Genomic DNA, 15,083 nt, shown 5'->3' with positions numbered 1-15,083 from the left:
CTCACAGTGGACTCCTGAACATCCAAGTCCTCCTTGACCTCAGTGCCGCCTTCCATACCGTTGACCACAGCATCCTCCTGGGTCGATTGTAAGAACACATAAGTCTTGACAGTACTGGTTCACCTCATACCTTTCAAACTGCACACAATATGTTGCCTTAAGAATCCCACAAAGTCAGAACCCACCACAATCACCTGTCGTGTCCCTCAAGGCCCATCCTATTCATAATCTACATGCTCCCCCTTTGTTTTCTAATCAGGAAACACGGCATCCAATTCAACTGCTATGCTTCCATGCAGATCTATATAAAAACAACCCTGGACTCCCTCTCTTCCATTAACACCCCCACCAGCTGTCTGGATGATATTAAGGCCTGGATGTCAATCAACCGCCGATAACTCAACAATACTAAAACAGAAGGAATCCTCATTGGCACTCACCATCTTACCAAAACCAGTCCCATCACCACCCTTACCCTTGGCAGCTACTCCACATCCCACTGTCCTCCAACCATCTCCTACTGGACTCCTCCCTCACTTTCTCAGACCACATAAAATCTGTCTACAAAAATCACCTGAGAAACATCACCCAGCTTCTTTCTATTCTCTCCAAACCTGATCTGGAAAAGCTGGTCAACTCCCTCGTCACCTCCTGACTCGATTACTCCAATGCCCTCCTTGGTGGTCTCCCCTCAAAAAGCATCCACAGGCTGCAGCTTGTGCAGAACAATGTTTTCAGGGTCCTCACAGGAACCTGGAGATCTGCCCATATCACCCCCATTCTAGCCTCTCTCCACTGGCTACCCATCCAATTCAGAATCAACTTCAAAATCCTCCTGTTAGTCTTAAGGCATTGATCAATAGCCAAGATACTCAGCTTTCTGCAGATACCCTGCTTTTGCAGATAACGGCTACCGTTTTCGTACCAGAGTGAATTGAATAAAAATAATCAAATAGGGTCCACAAATACTTATGACCAAAAATAACTTCTGGACATCAGAACTGCGATTACTCACCATGATCTGGCAGAATCCTTTTTTCCTTTAACGAGTCCGACGATCCCGACGTGAATGACATACTTCTTTCCCGGGAACAGACCCAGATCCCCATGAAGAGAAGGTGGAGAAAAGGGGGCTGGAGGGCGGGCTTCCTTCTGAGAATTTGTTGGCGATCAAATAAACCCCCACTGCCTTCCATTCTGCTAGCAAATGTGCAATCTTTGGAAAATAAAATCGATGACCTACGTGGAAGATTAAACCACCAACGGGACATTCAAAACTGAAATATCTTATGCTTCACAGAGTCGTGGCTGAACGACAACATTATCAACATACAGCTGGCTGATTATACGTTGTACCGGCAGGATAGAACAGCGGCGGCTGGTAAGACAAGCGGCGGCGGACTATGTATTTTTATAAATAACAACTGGTGCATGATATCTAAGGAAGTTTGTGGTCTCAAGGTTGTGCTCACCTGAGGTAGAGTATCTCATGATAAGCTGTAGACCAAACTATCTACCTAGAGAGTTTTCATCTGTATTTCTAGTAGCTGGTTAGAGCATTGGACTAATAACCGAAAGGTTGCAAGATCGAATCCCTGAGCTGACAAGGTAAAAATCAGTCGTTCTGCCCCTGAACTAGACCCACTGTTCCTAGGCCGTCATTGATAATAAGAATTTGTTCTTAAACTGACTTGCCTAGTTAAATATAGGTTAAAAAAAAGAAAAAAAAGACTGAGGCTGGCATTAAGACCGCACTCAATGAGTGGATTCACTACTTAGAAGCCATTTTAAGTGATGCATTTGTGTGCTCTGTGATTGAGAGGATTTGATTAATCTGGTGTGTTGCACCGGTGAAAGTTGGTTGCATCCATTTTGGAACAGTGGCATAATTAAGCACGTGGAGTAATGAGTAGGACTTTGTGTTTTCACTTCCTTCCTTTAACATCAAATCAAATCAAATCAAATTTTATTTGTCACATACACATGGTTAGCAGATGTTAATGCGAGTGTAGCGAAATGCTTGTGCTTCTAGTTCCGACAATGCAGTAATAACCAACAAGTAATCTAACTAACAATTCCAAAACTACTGTCTTATACACAGTGTAAGGGGATAAAGAATATGTACATAAGGATATATGAATGAGTGATGGTACAGAGCAGCATAGGCAAGATACAGTAGCTGATATCGAGTACAGTATATACATATGAGATGAGTATGTAAACAAAGTGGCATAGTTAAAGTGGCTAGTGAATGACCATGTAATAAACTACCTATTATTGTAATTCTGTGTTTGTTGATGTGTTTCCATGGTTTTGTAGCCAGTTCAAGTCTACATTGGCTCTGCCCTATCATTGCAACCTGTAGGCGTTACAAGCATGTTATTATTTTATATTACTGAAATATACACAGTGTACAAAACATTAGGAACACCTTCCTAATATAGTTTCACCCACTTTGGCCATCAGAACAGCCTCAGTTTGTCAGGCCATGTACTCTACAAGGTGTCAAAAGCATTCCACAGGGATGCTGGGCAATGTTGACACCAATGCTTTCCACAGTTGTGTCAAGCTGGCTGGATGTCCTTTGGGTGGTGGACCATTCTTGATACATAAGGAAACTATTGAGTGTGGAAAACCCAGCAGCACTGCAGTCCTTGACCCACTCAAACCGGTTCGAAGGCACCTACTACCATACTCTTTTCAAGGCACTTCAATCTTTTGTCTTGCCCATTCACCATCTGAATGGCACACAGGACTTATCTATACTGGTTGAAGTGGATTTTAAAAAGTGACATCAATAAGGGATCATAGCTTTCACCTGGTCAATCTGTCATGAAAAGACCAATGTTCCTAATGTCTTGTACACGGTGTACATTGTACTGCTTTTTGAGATAGTCAGGGTGCTTGCGTAACTGTGGGATTCTTTAAGCAGTTTGGTTCATTGGACAGGTCAGAGTCTGTTTGAAGTTGAGTGGTATGGAGTGGTATTTTTGGCAAAACACTGTAGATGTATGTGTTTCAGAATAGAGAGACCCACAATAGCAACAGTAATTGAAAAATGGCAGCGTCTGCTGTGGCAAGTGGGAAGGTGAAAGTTACCTTAATGGCTTGTATTTTATTTATATTGTATTGGCTATTGAATATCATTTAAATTAGTGGAATCTATTAGATCTAATCTCTCAATGTTCACCTCAAAGTGCTGATGCATTTAGCTGTTGAAATTAAATAAGTTTCTTCCGGGGGAGACTCCAGGACTCCCCTAATAGGGTTCCTCCTCTGGCTTTGGGCTACGCCCTCAATTTCCTAAAATCCTAGCAACGCCCCTGGTCTCAACCTCTGCTTGTTTCCTCTGCAGTGGCTCAGTACCTGGCGTGTGTGTGTGTGTGTGCACAGGTTTGTCTGTCCCAGCATACAACCCAGGCTTCTCTTAGACAGACTTAGCCACCTCAAGGAGCAACAATTTAATCTCACTCAATTCCCCTGGTTGTTTACCTTTGTATAACCAGGTGAAGGAAGCTAGAGGTAGTTTTGTGAGCCAATGCTAACTAGCATTAGTGCAATGACTATAAGTCTATAAGTATCTGCTAGCATGCTAACAGATACCATAGACTCCCAGTCATTATGTTAACACTAGTTAACAATTGCGCTAGCACTAGTTAGCAATTTCCTTCACTGCACGCAGAGAAATAGAAATGGCATCCAAAAGTTCATCTGACTCTGGGGAAGTAGATTGCCAAAATCCCATAAGTATCGCTTTAAACATAAGCTCAGGTGTCCTTTACCTTAAAAACTCAATTGTGGATCTTGAAAGGGAATTTTATGCTATTTTAACACTTTTTTTCAGTGGATATAGCCGTTTTTGGCATGTCCTGGGGTGTTATTCATCAACTTTCACGAGAAATATAAGCCATGAAATATTTAATCTTACTTCATTATTTTATACTCCTAGAAGTCTATGGGTATCTAATAGCATGCTAGCAGATACCCATAGACCTCCTGTCATTACACTAACCCTACTTAGCATTGGCTCACAAAACTACCTCTTGCTTCCTTCATGGACAGAGAGACAAAAAAAATGGTAACCATGACTTCATATGACCCTGAGGAAGTAGGTAAAAGACCTCATGCCAAAATCCCAAAGTATCCCTTTAAATTCTCTCTCATCAATAATGCTATTTTTTAAGGATTATTGTATTTATTATTATTTTATTTACGATTTTCTGTGTGTCCCTGGTATCACTTTCCAACCTGTTACCTAAACCTCTAGTGACTCCCCATGCCGCATGAGGGAGCGTAATCATCGACTGACACTAATTAGCATAACGCAACGGACATAAATATTCCTAGAAAATATTCCTATTCATGAAAATCACAAGTGAAATATATTGAGACACAGCTTAGCCTTTTGTTAATCACCCTGTCATCTCAGATTTTCAAAATATGCTTTACAGCCAAGCTAGACAAGCATTTGTGTAAGTTTATCGATAGCCTAGCATAGCATTTTGTCCAGCTAGCAGCAGGTAACTTGGTCACGGAAATCAGAAAGCAATCAAATTAGATAGTTTACCTTTGATGAGCTTTGGATGTTTTCATTCACGAGACTCCCAGTTAGATAGCCAATGTTCCTTTTTTCCCAAAATATTATTTTTGTAGGTGAAAAAGCTCCATTTGTTCTTCACGTTTGGATGAGAAATCGCCCGGAAATTGCAGTCACGAAAATGCCGAAAAATATTCCAAATTAGCTCCATAATATCGAAAGAAACATGGCAAACGTTGTTTATAATCAATCCTCAAGGTGTTTTTCAAATATCTATTCGATAATATAACCACCGGGACAATTTGTTTTTCAGTAGGACCGATTGGAATAATGGCCACCTCTGTATTTTTACCCGAGAATCACTCTGGGAGCATCAGGTGACCACTTGCGCAATGTAGCCGCTTACGGGTATTCTTCAACATAAATGCGTAAAACTACGTCACAATGCTGTAGACACCTTGGGGAATACGGAGAAAAAGTAATCTGGTTGATAGCCCATTCACTGCTCAATAGGGACGCATTGGAACGCAGCGCTTTCAAAACATGAGGCACTTCCGAAATGGATTTTTCTCAGGCTTTCGCCTGCAACATCAGTTCTGTTATACTCACAGACAATATTATTACAGTTTTGGAAACTTTAGAGTGTTTTCTATCCTAAGCTGTCAATTATATGCATATTCTAGCATCTTGTCCTGACAAAATATCCCGTTTACTATGGGAACGTTCTTTTTCCAAAAATGAAAATACTGCCCCCTAGTCACAAAAGGTTATTAACAACCCCTTCTTCCAATGACACCACTTTCAGGAAGTGTAATTTATTTGGTGTGAAAACAATGTTGCAAAGCTAAATAAATATAAACACTCTGTTTCACTTTGTTAGTATGTCCCACTCATACATTTCCACCCTGTTAGGCTAAATTATAGGGAACATTTACCAAATTTTAAATGTTAAAATCTGTTTGATAGAGAAGTTAAAATCCTGTTTAAGTGTACACCAGTGGAGGCTCCTCAGAGGAGGAAGGAGAGGACCATCCTCCTCAGTAAATTTCATAAGAACAAAAATAGTGAAACATAAAAAAGTAATCCTTTTAAGATAAAAGCATATTCAATATATTCATGTCACTAAATAATTTATTAAAATACATTCTTGCAAGAAAGGTCTACAGTACCCTCAGCAGCACTCTGTAGGGTAGTGCCATGGTGTAGCCAGAAGACAGATAGCTTCTGTCCTCCTCTGGGTACATTGACTTCAATACACAACCTAGGAGGCTCATGGTTCTCACCCCCTTACATAGACTTACACAGTAACTATAACAACTTCCAGAGGACATCCCCCAACCTATCAGAGATCTTGCAGCATTAACTGACATGTTGTCCACCCAATCAAAGGATCAGAGAATGAATCTAGTACTAAACACATAATATACAGCTAGCTAGCACTACAGTGCATAAAATGTGGTGAGTAGTTGACTCAAAGAGAGAAAGACAATAGTTGAACAGTTTATAACAAATTATGAAGAAGCGAGAGAGAGCCATATCTCTATACTGTATATTTTTTAAATGTAATTTTCACTTACTTAGATTGTGATTGCAGCTAGCTACTCAAACATCTGGTTCAAACAGAGAGGGAAGCTATGTTAGCTAGATCGCTATGGCTATCCAACACTGGAACTTCCAAGTTAATGTAAACTTGTATTTTTATAAATGTATTGCCATGTATTGAAACACATGTGGACCTGAATTGTGATAACTGCAGTGGCCAAAAGAAGAACAAGTTTGTGCTCTGGTTTTGTCCTTGGCGGACCATGCACAATCTCACCACAGTCTGGATACAGGACGCAAGCCATAGGCCACACCAAATTTTCCCCCGACTGGTGCTTCGGCCTCATCAAGCAGCGCTTCAGAAAGACCAGAGTGAACACTGTCTGAGATTGGTGGTGTTGTGAAGGACAGCACTGTGACAGGGGTCAACATCCCACAGCTGGTTGGACTGGAGGATGGTACAGTGCTGGTGGAAAGCTAAGACTGGCAACAACACGCTGTCACAGATCAAGCAGTAATTTTCATTGCATTGCATGAGGTTAGTCTTCTTATCTAAACTTGTGAGGTGAATTGATGTTGTGCAGGGTTGTAATGTCTTTGGATTTTTTGTTGTTGTTATTCCCTGTTTTACAGCTACGATGCTCTGGGGCCTGGCATTGTTGTCGCCAAGCGGTGTTCGGACTGTCGGGACCAGGTTTCAGCTGCTGTGCAATGCTGACATCCTCCCATAGATGGTCTGCCTGTACAAGCACCACCTGGACTGGCCACCGCTAGACAAACTTAACGTTTTGAGAAGATATGGGAGTTTTGCGACGAAGAGGCTATGGACATCACATGCCCTGCACCAAAGTCAAGGAAACAGGCTCTCCGAATATAGATTCCCGTGTTCATGCGTGGTTCGGACAGACCAGTCATCAGCGCCATTTGCAGTGCCTCTATTCAAATAACTCTCTCCTAACACACACACCATACGTTGCTGCTACTATTTTTTATCCTGTTGCTCAGCCAATATACCCCTGATTGTATGCATATAACTTCCTCGTCTATCACTGATATCGTTATTGATATTGTTCTTCTACATGCTGTATATTATTCTGACACTATCTATTTCTGATATTGCTACTTTGCAAGTAACCATTTGGCTGTACCGTTTACACCTTCTGTAGAAACTCATCCACTTAGCAAGACTTAGCAAAATATTGATATATAAAAATGATTATTGATATGTGTGGTCGTAACATGATTTGACTGTATCAAGTGTCCACCACATAAATATTTGCCGCATGCATCTGTTTATGTACTGTACATGTGCACCTCACTCAGGTTCCAACTCAGGTTGCATGGCTTTAACTTATGCATGGAATACTATGTGATAAGTGCATGTTGAACAGTATATAAAGTAAGCTAATGTACTGTTGTGAAGGCATTTGGGCAGTGGTCAAAAGTACTTTAATAATTTAAAGTAGTACTTTTGGGGGGTATCTGTACATTACTTTACTATTTATATTTTTGGCAACTTTTTCTTCACTACATTCCGAAATAAACTAATGTACTTTTTACTCTATACATTTTCAATGACACCCAAAAGTACTCGTTACATTTTGACAGGGAAATTGTCCAATTCACACACTTATCAAGAGAACATCCCTACTGCATCTGATCTGGCAGACTCACTAAACACAAATGCTTTGTTTGTCAATTCTGAGTGTTGGAGAGTGCCCCTGGCTATGCGTCAATTAAAAAAAGAGAAAAAAACTGTGCCATCTTGTTTAATATAAAGAATTTGAAATGATTGATACTTGTACTCAGGTATGACAATTTAGTACTTTTTTCCATCACTGGCTAGGGGTAATAGGATTTATTTCACATGACCCATCAATGTACACAAGGGTGTCTGGGTAAGCGTCATCTAATATTGATAAAATATTTTTATCTGGACACTTTGTTTACCTGGAACTTTTCTTTATTTCTAGGCTGCTACCACTTTTAGTCTTAATCTTTACTACACTACTCACTGTTTTCTCACTGGTAACCTCATGTGAATCCTTAAAGAGATGGGTGGGGCTGGCTTAAGAGGGTGTGAACTAGAGGTCGACCGATTAATCGGAATATTCAAGTTTTCATAACAATCAGAAATCTGAATTTTTGGAGACCTATTTGGCCGATTTCCTTTTTCTTACACCTTTACACCTTCTTTCTTTGTGTATAGAAGCCATTCGGAAGAACCCTGCAAACTGTATGCCACGGGTGAGTAGGAGGTCACCCGTTGGTGGGAGGCGGCAGTAGGCGGGGACACATGGGGGAGGGATCAAATCTCATACCACCTGTCTCAAAGCCAGCCTCTACCCCCAAGCCACAAGATTGTTCCAGCAGCTGAATCCAGGCTGACTACTGCACTCTACCACAAACGTACCATTTATTCAATTCTGTACACACTGAAATTACTTTTGTCTACTGGAACAATGCAATAGTTATGTCACCTTTACTGTCCTACTAATGTCTATACTTTCATATAATTCTATGCTGCTAATGCACTGTACCTTATTCCACTCAATGTTCATGCTATTTAAAAAAAATCTTATTTTAATTTATCTTATTTTCTTTTCTTTCTGAATGGCAGCTGTAGTGTCATCGATAGGGATAAGGATAGGAGGGTTGTGAGGAAAATGGCACGTGAACAGCAGGAGCATGCACGGCTGCCGCTTGACAAAGTGGCCTATCTCGGGCACCCCATGAATGAAGCCGATGGGCAAATAAGCTGTCGCATGGCGCTCAACCACTATCGAGGGACAACAGCCCCATTGCTAACTGGGGACTTGTTTGTGTGACCAACATGGACTCTTTTTTTTCCATTGGCATGTGCCTATACAGCACTAGAAAAAGCAATCTCTTGCTGTCACACCCTGATCTGTTTCACCTGTCTTTGTGCTTGTATCCACCCCCTCCAGATGTCAACCATCTTCCTCACTATCCCCAGTGTATTTATACCTGTGTTCTCTGTTTGTCTGTTGCCAGTTCTTCTTGTCAGGTCTTACCAGAGTGTATTCCCGGCTCCCTGCTTTCTCAAGCTCTGTTTTCTAGTTTCTCCGGTTCTGACCAGAATGGCCTGACCTGAGCCCGAGCCTGCCTGCCGTTCTGTACCTGCCTGACGCTGACCCGTTTACAAACCTCTGCCTGTCCTGACCCCGAGCCTACCTGCTGTTCTGTACCTTTTTGACTCTGCCCTGGATTACGGACCTCTGCCTGCCTTTGACTTGTCTTTTGCCTGCCCCCTGTTTGGGTCTATACAAATCTGTGACTCTAGCTGACTGCATCTGGGTCTTATCCTGAGCTCTAATACTTGCAGTATGTTATGTTCCTCTTTGATGGCAGCAGTTCTTACTGTCAACATGCTAAAGAAACAAAAGTAAAACAAAATTAAACACAGATCAGAGTAAAACAAGACCAACTACTGAGTAAAGTGAAGGAAAAAATGTAATAATCAACAATAAATAGCTGAAGAAAAGATGTGAACCTTAAATTACTTTCCATGTCAAATACTTATTTTCCCACCACAAACATGACACCTGAACATACTTAACTTTGCAAAAGGATAAGGTCTTTAACAAACTGACATTCTACCCTTTCGTTTGATAAAATACATTTATTGTTTTAATACTCTTTCAGCGTGGGTCTATCTACTCATCTGAAATTTAACAGGTTGTTAAAGTTGTTGAAGGCACGAGCACAAGCCTGTCAAATATTATTCATAATTTATGAGGCGGAAGAAAAAAAGGGAATACATGATGGGATGGTCTGGCAAAACAGAGAACCTTTTTTTCATTTTTAGCGTTTGATTACGTCTGATTTCACAGACCCCTCTGTAAAATGTCAGAGCACTGCCCACTAATTGAGACATGGGCCAAGATTCTATAAGGCTCCGCGTTTGACAAACAGTGGATCACTCTCTGGACCTAGCAGCGTGGCTTTGAAATCCAGAAGCAGCTATTTCATATGTAAATCCCCCCTCGCTTTCCAACTCCTGCTGAACACTGGGTTTTGAACATCTTTGACTCAATATCATTTCAACCTCGGCAATTTCGCTAAAGGGGAAGATTTTCGATTTGTCCCGCTGATCGTTCACATCTGTCTAGCTAATGTGTGAAACGTACATTTTATTCTAGGATAAAGGGACTTTTTAATTCATCCCTATTCTACATTAGTCATAGAGAATGAGTATCTGTGTTCAACACATTTCGTGTGCCTTTCCAGCTGGGAGAGGAATAGATCTTAACCTGCAGGCTGCATGTGATCATTGAGGGGCCACATACTGTAGCTGTGAGGGCCAGGATCATTTGACTTGCATTAGACCACTACTGTGAAGGCATAGAAATGGACTCTCCAGTAACGCATATCAATTTACCTCAGGTTGCAGGAGCAAAACCCCAGTATGATATGTGACACCAATATGAGGGTATTTTCCCCCTTCCCTTTTCCAAGACAGAAAGGTCTGACAGTCTTTTAATGTTAATTGAGATAAAGTATTTTATTCAACAGGAGTCAAATGTTATTCTATGGTAGATCTGGTGATATGTTCTCTTTAGAAATTCTATAGTCGCTGTTACGTTCCCCAGTTTCTATGTTGTGGGTTTGTGTACAGTCGTGGCCAAAAGTTTTGAGAATGACACAAATATACATTTTCACCAAGTTTGCTGCTTCAGTGTCTTTAGATATTTTTGTCAGATGTTACTATGGAATACTGAATACTGATGCTCCTTCATGCTTGAAAAGGCATTGTTCGTTACCAAACTGTTACTGGATGGTTGGGAGAAGTTGCTCTAGGAGGATGTGTTGGTACCATTCTTTATTCATGGCTGTGTTCTTAGGCAAAATTGTGAGTGTGCCCACTCCCTTGGCTGAGAAGCAACCCCACACATGAATGGTCTCAGGATGCTTTACTGTTGGCATGACACAGGACTGATGGTAGAGCTCACCATGTATTTTCCGGACAAGCTTTTTTCCGGATACCCCAAACAATCGGAAAGGGGATTCATCAGAGAAAATGACTTTACCCCCGCCCTCAGCAGTCCAATCCCTGTACCTTTTGCAGAATATCAGTCTGTCCCTGATGTTTTTCCTGGAGAGAAGTGGCTTCTTTGCTGCCCTTCTTGACACCAGGCCATCCTCCAAAAGTCTTCGCCTCACTGTGCGTGCAGATGCACTCACACCTGCCTGCTGCCATTCCTGAGCAAGCGCTGTACTGGTGGTGCCCCGATCCCGCAGCTGAATCAACTTTAGGATATGGTCCTGGCGCTTGCTGGACTTTCTTGGGCACCCTGAAGCCTTCTTCACAACAATTGAACCGCTCTCCTTGAAGTTCTTGATGATCCGATAAATGGTTGATTTAAGTGCAATCTTACTGGCAGGAATATCCTTGCCGTGTTTCTTTCCAGGTAACCATGGTTGACAGAGGAAGAACAATGATTCCAAGCACCACCTTCCTTTTGAAGTTTCCAGTCTGTTATTCAAACTCAATCAGCATGACAGAGTGATCTCCAGCTTTGTCCTCGTCAACACTCACACCTGTGTTAATGAGAGAATCGTTGACATGATGTCAGCTGCATTGGAAATGTTTTTGGGGGGATTTAGTTAATTTGCATGGCAAAGAGGGACTTTGCAATTCATCATCAATCTTCATAACATTCTGGAGTATATGCAAATTGCCATCATACAAACTGAGGCAGCAGACTTTGTGAAAATTAACATTTGTGTCAATCTCAAAACATTTGGCCACGACTGTATATGTATGCGTGTATTTCAGGAAATGGCTTCCTGGATTCCCCCAAGCAGCAGATTGGTCGGCCCCATTGCAGATTGGAACTCCGATCCCGCCCTCTCGTCAGGGTATACAGCTGTCTGCAATTACCGACTCCTGCTGCAGATGTAAAAGCCAGTGTTCATTAATTAGGCTAGAGAGATTCTTTGATGTCCTGTGTTAGTTGTTGCTCAGAGACAGTTTTTGTAAGGTATTTTGTACCTGGTCTTACTGAGGTATGTGCATGCCAAAAGGACTGTGTTTGTGATTATTGAAATTGTTCACTTTAATTGAGTAATTATTCTGTTTTTGTTCCCGGGGGGAAGGCATGTTGGTAGTGTTTTGGCAAGAGGCCATACATATACCCGTATTATGTACTCTGTCTATGCACACTAGGTAAGACCTGGGCAGACCACCCCCTGTCGTTTGGTTAGTGTGCCAGGTGGTGTTAAGGTTAGGTAAGTATTGGTAAAGTAGGAGAGAGGACTCTAACTTTTACTTTCTTTGCTTTGGTTCCGTCCAGCCCCTTTCCCTCACATTACTGTGTTAAGGAAATAAATTCCCAGTAAACGGTAATACCCTCTGCCTCTGTCATCCTTACCTGCACCTACAATCACATACCGCTTTCACTCCACAGGGAGTTGAGTGTTGCGTTCCCTCCAAGAGGTGTGCGTAACATAATGGGAGCTCATCCAGGATACTTTAAACCCACCAAACCCTGCTGCTCTATGTGATTAGTGATTGAGGTGTGGTGGTAGGTTGTGAGTTTGGGTGACTTGTTTATGTGTGTTCAATAGGCTGCTGTGTACAAAATGGCTGCCTCAGCAGTCTCCCAGTTTATTGAAGCGCCCTCTGTTGGTGGGGTTGCGTAAAGTAGACCTTTGCATTATAGCTGACCATTGTGGACTCTTCATCCCTGAGAAAGCCCTAAAGGCTGAGCTTCTGGTGCTAGTTAGGGAGGCTTTAAGGAGAAAACAAATGTTCTCGTTGAAATGAGGGAGGCGAGCCGACTCAATGTGGCCCGTGCGCGGTTTGAGAAAATAAAGACTGAGGAAATGATAATGGACCTACATTTATAGTGAGCTGGAAATAGTGAAAATACTGAAAATACTATCACCCACTGAGCACACACTGGTTAAATCAATGTTGTTTCCACATGTCCCCGTGGGCAATCACCAAAACGAAAGCTAAACAGTCGGAGCATCAAATTCCAAAAAATGACAAAGGGGGGAATGTTGGTGCATCCTTCTGGACCTCAGAGCAGGGTTGTCTTTACCAACTGCTAACCTTAACCCCAACCACTTGCTTACATACCTCAACCTAACCTGTTGCACCTGTATGTAAATATGGTTACATTCAGCAAATTCACAGAATATGAATGTTTCTCAGGCTGTTGAGTTCAGCCTATGAGCATTTACTGTCCGATCAAGTTGAGCTTGACTGGGAAAGCATTTTCAGCATGGTTACATACACAACTGTCTCTGGTTTTTACTGCCACTGAGGCTAGTATAGGAACAAAGGCAACACAAATTCCAAACGAACTCAGCTTTCCAGAGACTTATTTTTTTAGAATTCCACTCTGCCTCCCTAAAATCAATGTGACCAAGTTAAATCAGAGAGTGACAAACTACCCCTTCTCTGGGCTCCTAAATCATTTTTGCTTGATCCAAAGGAAGTACATCTCTGACCGTCCTTCTAGTCGCTTGCAAAAGACTTCCAGCTGGATTACTGTATTAGGCCTTTGTCTGTTTTGACACAAGGGAGTGCTTACTGGCTGTGTCGCTCGCTGTGACATAGCCTCCCGTCTTGGCTTCTGTGGGAAGCCATGTTGGAAGCAGCTAATTGTTCTAGTGGCAAGTTGTGAATCGGCCCATGTGATGTGAGAAGACTGATGGAGGGTTGCGTTGATAGATGGTGTTGAAGGGAGAGAGTGCAGATGGTATCTGTAGATTGTTAGGATGTACTTCTAGTCAGGGAGATTTAGAGGGTTTGACCATTGGGAGAGGACTAACCTTCCCTGTTTTACAAATCCCAAGGGTCATGTCAGTTTCGACTGCACTGCCACAGATCATATTGCACAGATGAAGAAAGGATTCATTAGTTGGCTAATAAGAACAACCCCCCAACCCCAGTCTCTTGCAGAAAATTACCCATCAACATTAATTGCACATTGTACTGCAGGAACAATACAAAAATGGATATAAACAGGTGGTGTTTAAATCTTTTCATCAATCCTATTGCTATTTCTCTCAATCATGTCTCAACTTTCAATATTCATTTCAAAAGGGGGGGGGGGAATGTTACTGTTGAGAATAAATGTGTTTACTTATCTGTCAGCATGCAGCACGTACAATTATTCCAAGATCCATAACACAATCCCACTGACAGATTAATGGTGGAAGTAGAAAGGATTTGATAGTGCGACAATTAATTAAAAGCGAATAAGGGTATTAATCATCTTCAGACCCTGTCATTAACAATACAAAGCCAATCTACAAGGGAATGTGTGTGTCTGTGTGTACGTGTGAGAGTGAGCATTTTCTAACGAGGTTGTATTTCAGTTGTTTGTTGTTCCCCATACCCACTACTGTTTATTGGAATGATTGCCCCAAATGGCATTATTACATTTGTGGTGGTCTACAAGAGTGCTCCTTCCCCATACCTTAGAACACTCCCTTAGAAGAAAGGAGGATAGGAGAAGATGGAGATAACTAATATTGTAGATGTGGAATGGCTTAGGACAACTGCATATTACTGCTTGGATGTGGAATACCCAGAACCCAAACCTTGAATTGTATAATTGCAAAAAATGTTAACACATTAAGAATATATACTACATGAAAAATTACACAAACTGAACATGTCTTTGAACATGAACACCATATGTGAACTGATTGCCTCCCATCTATCTTCAGAACTCGTGCTGCTAGGCGACCTAAACTGGAACATGCTTAACACCCCAGCCATCCTACAATCTAAACTTGATGCCCTCAATCTCACACAAATTATCAATGAACCTACCAGGTACCTCCCCAAAGCCTTAAACATGGGCACCCTCATAGATATCATCCTAACCAACATGCCCTCTAAATACACCTCTGCTGTCTTCAACCAAGATCTCAGCGATCACTGCCTCATTACCTGCATCCGTAATGGGTCAGCGGTCAAACAACCTCCACTCATCACTGTAAAACGCTCCCTGAAACACTT

This window comes from Oncorhynchus tshawytscha, linkage group LG02 (genome assembly GCF_018296145.1).
Source record: "Oncorhynchus tshawytscha isolate Ot180627B linkage group LG02, Otsh_v2.0, whole genome shotgun sequence".
Taxonomy (NCBI): domain Eukaryota; kingdom Metazoa; phylum Chordata; class Actinopteri; order Salmoniformes; family Salmonidae; genus Oncorhynchus; species Oncorhynchus tshawytscha.
Note: the sequence above shows the minus strand (reverse complement) of the source record.